Raw genomic sequence first — 11,291 nt, 5'->3', positions numbered from 1 at the left:
TTTCTTTCTTTCTTTCTTTCTTTCTTTCTTTCTTTCTTTCTTTCTTTCTTTCTTTCTTTCTTTCTTTCTTTCTTTCTTCATGTTTTTCATCAGAAGGTAAGCCCCTTGGCCAAGTGGGAACTTGGTCCTGTTTACCACTGAAACTCCATGCCTAGAATATGTCTGGCATGGCATAGTAATCAGTGAAACATCATTAAATGTCTGTATCCCCAGAGCAATTACATAATCAGAGGTTTATATATGGGGCTAAATGTCTCACAGAATGGCTATTAGAAGCTTTGTGTTTCCAGTTACAAATATTCACCTTAAACAGAATGTGCCCCTTGCAGGTAAGTGCTCTTACCTGGTCCTACCTCTGCTTCCTTGATCATATTTTCCATCATAACAGATTTGTTTTCTCATGTTTGGATGAATGAAAGTCAAGTAGAAGCAAGTTCTTATTAAATAAAAAGCAATTTGGGCTTGTTTGAAGCCTATAAAATAATCATAAAATTAATTTTTCCCAACAGAAGGATATAGGGTGGCATCCAAATTATTATGAAGCAAGACAGTATCAGAAATAAGACAATAGAGACTTAGTAATAGGCCTTTTTCACTTGTTTCTCTCTATGTCACTGAGAACCTAAATACCCTGTATAATAACCCACCTGTTATTGGTATCCTTTCCGTTACAATTTCAGATTCTTCCTCAGATTCTCAGGGGATACCAATTTAGGTTTTAGGCACTAATTGCCTCACTGTCACATTTCTTTATGGAAATGTGTCTTTATGGGACATTTTAAAACCTGCATAAATGAAAAGCTGAAGAATCCCAGCCAGTACAGTGGTCTTGTAGAAAGGTGTCTACCTAGTCACACCTTAAAAAAATACCTTAAAAATATCATCTGCTATTATAGGAGCAGAAGTATGGCTTCTGACAACATTATCCAGAGTGGGAAATAATGGTAATGATTAATGCAAGTGAAATAATAAAATGGCTCCATGTTACAGTCCCCCTCCCCCTTAGAATTCAGTTAGAGGATAATTTCACACTGGTAGACAACTGCTTCCCACATGTGAATTACAGTTCAACTAGACCAATGATGTCATTGACATGGAATAAAGAGTGCTGTGATTTTTAGTGATAGCTATTTCACCACAGCTGTGAGCAATGTGTTCCATAAAGACTGGTATAATTCTCCCAGGAGCCATGTTAAAACCTCACTCTTGCCACTCTTTAGTAAAATATAATGATTAAAAATGGATGCTAAAGACATTTACCCACAAGGTCAGTATTTTAATGTATTTCCTAGTTAAAAAAAAGTTTCTGATATTATTATATATATGATACATTAGGCTGGTGTCCAGTACGTGCTTTATTATTAAGCAAGTCTGCAAATTCAAATAAGAAGGTGATCAAATACAATAAGGGTGATTTTCTGGTTTGAAATAAAAGTATAAGCACATGGTGCCTTTGAACTTTAAATATTTGAAGAAAAATAGCCTGGGTCAAAGGTAGAGCCAGATTTTTTTTTCTTTAAAAGCTTTAAGATTGCCTACTCCTATTTTGGTTGGATTAAAGCAAATCGTTAGCATTACTATAACCCGGGTCAGAGCTGGCCTTGGGGGGATGGCTGTGTGCCCAGCAGACCCGATCTGAGGGAAAACGGCCATGGTGGCCTCTCCACAGGTGTCCTCCATGGGGCACAGTTTTCTCCTTGTGGGGTCTCAAGGATTCACCATTGAATTTTCATTGAAGAGAGAGATTTCCCAAAATGGGAAAAGGAAAACAACACCCAGCAACTGAATATATATTAAGTAGCTGTATTTAGCATAAAGAAAGTGAAGTCACTCCGTGTGTTTAGTCCTTCGCCTGTACACGCCACATCTGATGTGATGTGACTGAGCAGATTGCAGACTTTACCCGAGACATCTGTCTGTCCAGGTCCTAGTTGGCCACATTTTGCAGAAAGACCATTTATTCAGGTCATTGCAAAAATAAAGCCTCCTGAGTTGGGTTTATTATAGAGGGAAGGATGGTTATCCAGGAAGGTTGAAGGCTCAATAGTGAATGTGGAAAATGCCTTTGCTGTGTTCTGAGCTTATATATTCATGAGCTCTGAGAATGCGTAAATTATTTGTAAAGTATTTATCATGATATCCCCTGAATTTAGACAAGTGCCTAGCACCTAGCATGTTTTATATGCTGAAAAGGGTTGTGTGTATGTGTGTGTGGGTTGAGATGGATAAAAGGAAAAAGGAAGAGATAAAGTGGGAAAATGAAAACGATGCTGAGTATCAGTTCTAAAAAGTGGTATGTGGCCATTTTCAGAGAACTACATGGATCCCTGAACTGGAAGAATAGGCTGGTGAACAGAGGACAGATCGATGTGAGTTTTCAAGACTAGGCGGTGCACTCTGCAAGGTAAGGATATTGAATGCTCCTCCCAGTTTGGAAACAGGGCTGGCCTGACAGTTGACAGAAACCGTCCGTGACAGGGACAATGGACGCAACAGACACCTTTGCTCCTGTGGTAAGTCCTGCTCAGTAACACCTGCCTCGCTGCCCAGTGCATTTTTTCCTTGTGGTATCCCCTCCTACTTTCCCCACTAGAGTGCACATAAATCTTAAGAACACCATGGATTGGCCTCTAGGACTGGGATATGTAGAGTGGTTTCCAAAGACACTTAATTTGCAATCAGGAAGTAACTCAGACATCAAGCTATTTTGGCTTAATTAAGAAAAAAAGATCTCTGACAGCTACAAGTGGAAAGTTCTTGGGATGGGACAGCTTTTAATAGCTCCAGACTTGGCAACCTTCAAAAGAAGTACTGCCAGGTCTTAATTTTAAAACTAAGCCTATATTTATACAACATTTAAACAACTGGTTAATTTAGTGAACTATCGTCACAATTTGATTTGACGACTTGTAGATGAACAGACCTTAGATTAACTATTTCACCTTCCAATCACTTGTCAAGATGTTGCAAAAGGAAGCTGATTTCTGTTTCACACAACTGAGATTTATGGTATCATTAAAGAGCCAAGGTTCAATGACTTTAAACTGTGCTTGAATAATGACATAAAACACTGTGTTACATTAATAATGGTGGGGATATGAAGATTTGCTTTTAAACTTAGTGTGACTTTTTGGCTTTTACTTTAGTGACATATTTATCAAAGATAAGTCTGTGCTGAGTGTTCAAATGTGCTTTTAACCAAGCTTTTATCTTAGAAAACTACAGCAGTCTTTTTATTTTGCATTTTATGATGTTAATCTCTTTCCTCCGATTTACCCTACACTGTTAAGGAAATCTTAAATATTATTGCATAGTGTAATTTTCCTCCTTAAAAACTTTAATGCTGTATATATGTACAGATATTATCGTACATATATATAATTGGACATATGAAAAATAATAAAATTATGGATAGGTATACACAAAGGTAATGGATATGGAAGATTTGATTGCATTTTAAAATTCTTGTTTCTTATCTGTGTTGTCCTATTTTCTGCAAGGGGCACATCTTGCCTATGTAAAAACGTTTTAAATTTCTTTTTATTTTTAAAAATTTCCATAAGGCCCACTGCCTTGGTTAAAAAAGAAACAGTAAAAGTAAAAAAAAGTAGAAAAAGTAGAAAGCACATAAGAGTACAGAAAAAATCCAAACATGGTAGTAATCATATCATAATCAATGTAAACAAGTTAAATTCTTCAGTTAAAAACAATCTCAAATTGAATTGTAAAACAAATACAAAAATCAGCCATATTCAGTTCATGGGAGATACACTTAAAACATTCAGATAGGGGCGCCTGGGTGGTGCAGTCGGTTAAGCGTCCGACTTCAGCCAGGTCACGATCTCGCGGTCTGTGAGTTCGAGCCCCGCATCGGGCTCTGGGCTGATGGCTCGGAGCCTGGAGCCTGTTTCTGATTCTGTGTCTCCCTCTCTCTCTGCCCCTCCCCCATTCATGCTCTGTCTCTCTCTGTCCCAAAAATAAATAAACGTTGAAAAAAAAAATTAAAAAAAACAACAACAAAAAACCATTCAGATAAAGGTTTAAAGTCAAGGGACAGAAAAAGTTCGTTTACCTCTCAGTGGTAAACTAAACAAATTGGTGTAGTTATTGTATTGTCAGAAAAAGGAAACTTAAAGTCAAGAAGCATTCCTAGAGATGAATACTTCAAATCACCTCTCAGATATGAGTTCTATATTTTTTGAAGTTTATTTATTTTGAGAGAGAGACGGAACACATGAGCAGGAGAGAGGCAGAGAGAGAGAGGGAGAGAAAAAGAATCCCAACCAGGCTTTGCACTGCCAGTGCAGAGCCCAATATGGGGCTCGGACCCATGAAATGTGAGATCATGACCTGAGCCAAAGTCAAGAGCTCGACCCTTAACTGACTGAGCCACCCAGGTGCCCCAAGAGTTCTATTCCTTTTAAAGTAGTCTTCATGCCCTATGTGGGGCTCAAACTCACGACCTCAAGATCAAGAGTTGCATGCTCTACCAGCTAAGTTAGCCAGGTGCCCCTAACAGTTTTATTTTTATATGCACCTAATAATATAGTCTCCATTTGCACTAGAAGTTTTTATAATATGTATCTCAGTAGTAGATCAAAGCAGACAAAAACCATCAGCAAAGCTATGTAAGATTGAAGCGTACAGTTAACAAGTTTGATCTGTTTAACATTCAGGGAACGTTACACTTTACAGTTGGAAAATAAACATTGATATCATACAACTCATATTTCCTAAATCCAATGAAGTTGGAAATTGGTAGCAATTATGAATCTAGGGAGAAAAAAAAACATACTGAAACACTTAATACTTTTTCAAAGAACCAATAGATTTCTAAAATTCATAATCAAAATTACAAATTTTTAGAACTAATTGGTAACAAAAATATTATATAATAAAAATTTGGAGTAGAAACTAAAGTAACTTTTGGTATAGGTTTTATAGCCGTAAGTACTTACATTAGAGGTAGGCTCAAAATTAACGATCTAGGGGCGCCTGGGTGGCGCAGTCGGTTAAGCGTCCGACTTCAGCCAGGTCACGATCTCGCGGTCCGTGAGTTCGAGCCCCGTGTCGGGCTCTGGGCTGATGGCTCAGAGCCTGGAGCCTGTTTCCGATTCTGTGTCTCCCTCTCTCTCTGCCCCTCCCCTGTTCATGCTCTGTCTCTCTCTGTCCCAAAAATAAATAAACGTTGAAAAAAAATTTTTTTTAATTAACGATCTAGTAATACAAGATGGTTTAATATTAGAAAATAAATCAATGTAATTTGCTACATTAGTAGATTAAAAGAGAAAAAGTGTTTAATTATATGAATAAAGACAGTAAAAAAAAATTTGACAAAGTTCAACATTCATTCATGATCATAGGTCTTAGCAAACTAGGAGTTTGGAGCTTCCTTAACCTGAAAAATGTCATATATAGAAGTGTACAGAAAATGTCATATTCCATGTCAACTATAAGAAGCATTATTTTTATAATTCAGAACAAGCCAAAGATGCCTACTCTCATTGCTTCTAACCAATGTTAAACCATTAAGAGTTTTGCAAGTTTATTTGGTACAAAAATTAAAAGACAAAACTCAATTCTATATCCGTGCACCTATAAAAACCAGGAAAGGTAGTTAAAATAAAATGGAAAAACACGTTCTTTCTAATGTCTCCTAAATCAATAACAACAAGTAGCCACCATTACCCGCAACAAAAAACCTACCAAAATATGATGCCTTTTATGGAGAAAATCGTAATATTTTATTGTAAGATATTAAATAAGACCTAAGTAGGAACATATATACTATGTTCTCAGGTCCTATATTACGAAGAAGAGAATTCTCTTGAATTTTAGCTAAAATTCAAAGTAATTCCAACTTGATTTTTCATGGACTTGAGTAAACTAATTTTAAAATGTATGTGGGAGAGCAGAGATGAACAATGTGGTGTTACTTGCACAAGATGTTGCGATAGTGTATATTGTCACAGAGAAAAACCAGTGGACCAGTGGGACCAAATAAAGGATCTAGACACAGATCTTTCCTGATTTAAAGTGTGACCTTTGGAAATAAGTGGGAAAAGAAAGAACAATGTTATAAATGATGCTGGGAAACATTATAATTCCTGTGGAAAAAATAAAATTGAGGCCTTGTCTCCTCCCATACACAAAAATTAATTCTGGGGGGCTAAAGACTTAAATGTGAAATGCAATCTTTGAAACAAATGCTTTGAGAAGACAATAGAATAGAATGTCTTTATTTTTTTAATTTAATTTTTTTTACTTTTTAATTTTATTTTTGGGAGAGACAGAGTGGGAGCGGGGGAGAGGCAGAGACAGGAAGACACAGAATCTGAAGCAGTCTCCAGGCTCTGAGCTGTTGGCACAGAGCCTGAAGTAGGGCTCGAATTCATGGACTCTGAGATCAGGACCTGAGCCGAGGTCAGATGCTTAACCTACCGAGCCACCCAGGTGCCCTAACAGAATATCTTTATATTCTGATATTGGGGTATGGAAGCATCTCTTAGGATATTTAATATGCATTTGAATTAAATATTTTAGTTTAACAGAGATACCATAAATAAAAAGAGTAAAAAATAAGCCAGGGACTAGGGTGAAATATTTCCAATATATGTCACTGAGAAATGATTGCAAACTAATGTGTGTAAAGAATTCCTTCAGCTCAGAAAGTTGGGAAGAAAACCCAACAAAACCTAATAGAAAAATTGGCAAAGGACATGAATAAACATTTCACACAGGAAGAAACAGCAAAAGCTCGTAAGCATATGAAAAGATGATAAACATCATTAGTAATTAAATCAAATTCAATTTAGTATATTTATATGTCAAACCACAATGAAACATTTCATATGCACCAAATTAGCAAAGATTTTAAAAGTCAGAAAATACCAAGTGTTTACAAGGATATAGAATAGGGGTGGCAAACTTTTTCTGTAAAGAGCCAGATAGTAAATATCTTAGTCTTTGCAATTTATAAGGTCTCTTCTCTGAGTAACAACTCAATTCTGCTGTTGATTCACAAATAACACCACAGACCATGCATAACCAGTTGGTGGCTGTATTTCAATCAATCTTTATATATAAAAACAGGTGGTAGGCTTGATTTGGCTCATGGGCTGTAGTTTCCTGACCCTTGATGTAAATGAAAGAGAAATCACATGAGAATATACGTTGATATAAATCTTTTGAAATTATAAACAGAAGGGTCTATGCACAATCCACGCCTACATATGTAATGTAGAGTAACCCCAGCATACCTACACTGGAGCCCATGCAAGAATGTTCATACCAGGATGTTTATAGTAGCAAAATATGAGAATCATCTCAAGTGTATATCACCAATAACATGGATGCATTTATTTTGAAGTAGTCATGCAGCAAAATACTCTACAGCAGAGAACACAGATGAACCACAGCTATATGGATGCGTCTCGAAATCAGTGTTGAAAAAAAAAAGTAGGTCACCAAAGAATACAGTATGATCCCATCTGAATAAAGTTCAAGAGAGGCCACACTAAAAACATGTATTTTTTAGAATCATGTGCGAGGTGACAAAACGAAATGGAGAAGCAATAGAATGATTATACAATATGCAGGACAGTGTTCACCTCTTTCAGGAGGGATGGGATATGATCTGGGAAGACCACACAAAGGTTTCTAAAGTACTAAGGCTGTGCTGTTTCTTAACTCAGCAGATCTTTCAGTTGGTTTTCATTTTATTCTTTAAATGCTAAATATATATGTTATGTACCTTTGTTTATGTGGTATTTTGTAAGAAAATATCATTTTAACTATGGTGTGTGATCAAGTAATGTTTCAGGAAGATGACTCTGGCTGAAGTATTCAGGACAAACCAGAGAGGAGGAACTATCAGGCAAACTAGAGTATTGCATGTATAGGGGACAGATGTAAAGATCTTGGGTGGATAGGATGGGAAGAATGGATGAATCCAGTGACTTTTTGTTGTTGATGATGTTGTTAACGATTTGGGTCTCCTTTATACTTTCTGAGTACTTCATATAAATATTTAAGAAAACAACGAAAAAAACTATTGAAGAATGTTTGAGTAATCTAGCCAAGTAATTTCCCCCCAGAAGAGCCTAAATGAAAATGTTTACTGGAAAAAGCACAAAATAGAAGGAACAAACAAAAATTTGTGTTTAAAATTCCCAAGGAAAGTTGAACAGAATTTGTTTTGCCATGAAATAATAAAAGGTCATATTAATATTATTTAACGTACAATGGAGAAACCCCTGGCATTAGACAAATGGTAGCTGCTTAGAATTCGGAAACATGGGAAGAAATGTGATTATCTTCCTATGGTGGTTAAAAGCGTGGGTTCCAATACTGGGCGGTCTTTGGCAATGTTTTTAATGTTTCTAAGGCTGAGTTTCCAATCTGTAAAATGGGTATAATGATATCTATTTCAGATAGTGTTTGTGGGGCTTACTGTAATGCTTTTATGTGCTTACTGTATTAAGTAACACACAATAAACACCTGGTAAGTGACAGGCAACAAAAATTATAATGATATTTTTTGTAAACATGATTAGGTCTTTTACAAGAAATAACTGGTAAGTTTTTTTCCTAATACTTTTATAACAATGTTTTTGCAAATGGAACTATTAGCCACGTGGCTTTGCTGCTTTGCTGTTATGGCTCTTTTCCTCCATGACTTTAAAGAAACTGAGTAATACAACTGGATTTATTTTAACTCATACTTTGATACATTTATTTTTCTCTCAATGACCTTGGAAAGGGCAAATTCACTGAGTAAGACTAGTTATGATTCCATAGAACATAGCTCACACTTCTGTGATTTGGGGTGTACCCTTAGAGAAAAACATTGAACTTACATACCTCACTCCTACCGTCTGTAAGAGGTAGATGGGTAAAAGCTGAGTTTATGTGCATTTAAATTCTGAGTTGTAAGCTTCTCTTTCCTGTGGGAAGCTCAGTTATAATAAAAAGAGTGTGTGAAAGAAAGGAAAGTAAACCCTTGCAAAGGAAGGAAGACTCACTGTTTGGAGTGAATGATTTAAATCAATTGTCTATACAACTCAAATTGTGCTGATAAGAGTTGAATTTCCTGCTTTATTTTTTATTGGGTACATTCAATCCTTAATGGCTCAAAACTTTTTTCCCCCATTTAATAGTATGAACAATAAAGTCATGTCTTGGCTACATGAATGGGGATTACTTTAGGATTTAAAGATATGCATTGCCTTGGGAGAAAAACATACAACCTTCAAGGTGAAACTTGAAATATTGCCTTTAAATTATTAATTATATTTTATGGAGATACTATTTCAATCTCACTTGACTTGTGAATTCGATTATTTAATGCTTGGGGCTATACACAGCTACTATAAGAAATTATCTTCAGAAATATTTTAAAAGAAAATAAAGACAAAGAAAATGGGAACTTTGCTTCTTTACGAAAAACCTGAAAAATCTGTCTAGTAATTTTCTCAAACTAATTAAGTAGGTGATCTGTTAATTGTCATATTTGTAATATTTTAACAGTAAGTTACTAATCACCAAGCTAACGTGTATATAGTATCTAATTTGCAGGTGGTTTTCGTATGTTTTACATAAGAGGGAAAATTAGATTTTCTTTAAGATGTAGCCAGTCTTTGTAATTTTGGGGGGTGTATGGAGGGTAGTGGTAGGCTTGTCACTTCTAATTATAAGTTGTTTTCATTCACTTGCTCTTCTTACGTAGGTTTTCATATGTCAATCTAAGTAAATAATGAGAAAAGGTCAAATAAATACACATGGGATATCAGAGACATTCTTGCCAAGGAATGCATTCTTTAGAAAAATTTCACGACAATATCTCACAACATCTTTCACAACTAGGAGAAAATAGATGGCGAACAAAGCCATGTTTACATAGATTAAAAGCATGGATACATTCAATCATAACAATTAAAAAAATCAGTATAAGATCCAGTTAAAGTAACTTTTTATGACTTCTTAAAACAAAGGATCTAAATGCATGTTTTAGGTTTTGAAAGTTGTATACAGAGGAGCCAATCTCAGTGTCAGTTTGGTAGGATACACATCCTCATGAAAGTGGACCAAATGGTTACAATGCCCATATCTCTCTCGGATGGGTGACACAAGAAATGGTAAGCCATGGACTGAATTGGTATCCCTGTTCACTCAGACTGTTTACTGTCTCTCAGTGATGAAGGCTGGAGGAAGTATGACAGGCCAGAAAACCCAAGAGTGTGTTAGTAAATTAAGTGAAAAATAAGAGATAGGCTCAAGCTTATTTACTCCACAGCAATATGAACATAAATGACAGAATCCAAACTTCACCAGATTGAGAAATGATTATAATGGCCAATACATTTTAATGCTTATGATACACTAGAAACTTGACTAAGAACTTTAAATTTTTTATGTTTTTATTTTTGAGAGAGAGAGAGAGAGAGAGAGAGAGGACTAATGAGGGAGGGGCACAGAGAGAGGGAGACACAGAATCCAAAGCAAACTCCAGGCTCTCAGCTGTCAGCACAGAGCCTGACACAAGGTTTGAACTCATGAACTGCGAGATCATGACCTGAGCCAAAGTCAGATGTTTGACTGAGCCATCCAGGTACCCCATTGACTGAGAACTTTCTATCTCTCATACCATCTCTTGATCCTTTTGACAACACTGAATTATTATCACCATATTATGAGGAAGGAACTGAGGTCAAGGGAAGCTAAATAAATTGGATTGAAATCACAAGTTCAGTAATTGAATGAGCTAGGTTTTGAACTCAGGTCTCTGATTCCAGTCTATATTTTAAACCTCTTACTGTGGTTCTGGGATAAGAGAAGACTACATTCCTCTCAGTGTAGGAGATCATCCTACTGTGAGACCAGGAGTTAAGCATTCATTTGATACTAACATTCTTGGTCAGTTTTATTTCAGGATCTAGTAAAATATTTGTGTCCTCTGGGTGATCAATGGTAAATATGAAAGCTCTGATAAGAAATCTTGCCTGTTATCATTTAGATAAGCTGAAGAAAACATTCTTTAAATGTTCCATCTGTTAGCTAAAGGTTCTTTTTATGAATAGCTATCAGATTTCCAACTGCTGATGGACGTCCAGCAAGGGTATCAGAATAAAGTGTCCCCACAGAGTTCATTTTAGGGAAGCAGTGAAATAAATGTGGGAATATGCACTAAGTAAATTATCGGAGCCATTTTAGATGATAGTGTAAAGTCTGTGTAGCATCATAAAGGAAAATGATGAAAATAATAATTAGCATATGCAGAATACAAGGTGCAT

This window comes from Herpailurus yagouaroundi, unplaced genomic scaffold (assembly GCF_014898765.1).
Source record: "Herpailurus yagouaroundi ecotype Mexico unplaced genomic scaffold, PumYag 182, whole genome shotgun sequence".
In the NCBI taxonomy this organism is placed as follows: Eukaryota; Metazoa; Chordata; class Mammalia; order Carnivora; family Felidae; genus Herpailurus; species Herpailurus yagouaroundi.
The sequence above is the reverse complement of the archived record's forward strand: the minus strand, read 5'-3'. Positions refer to the sequence as shown.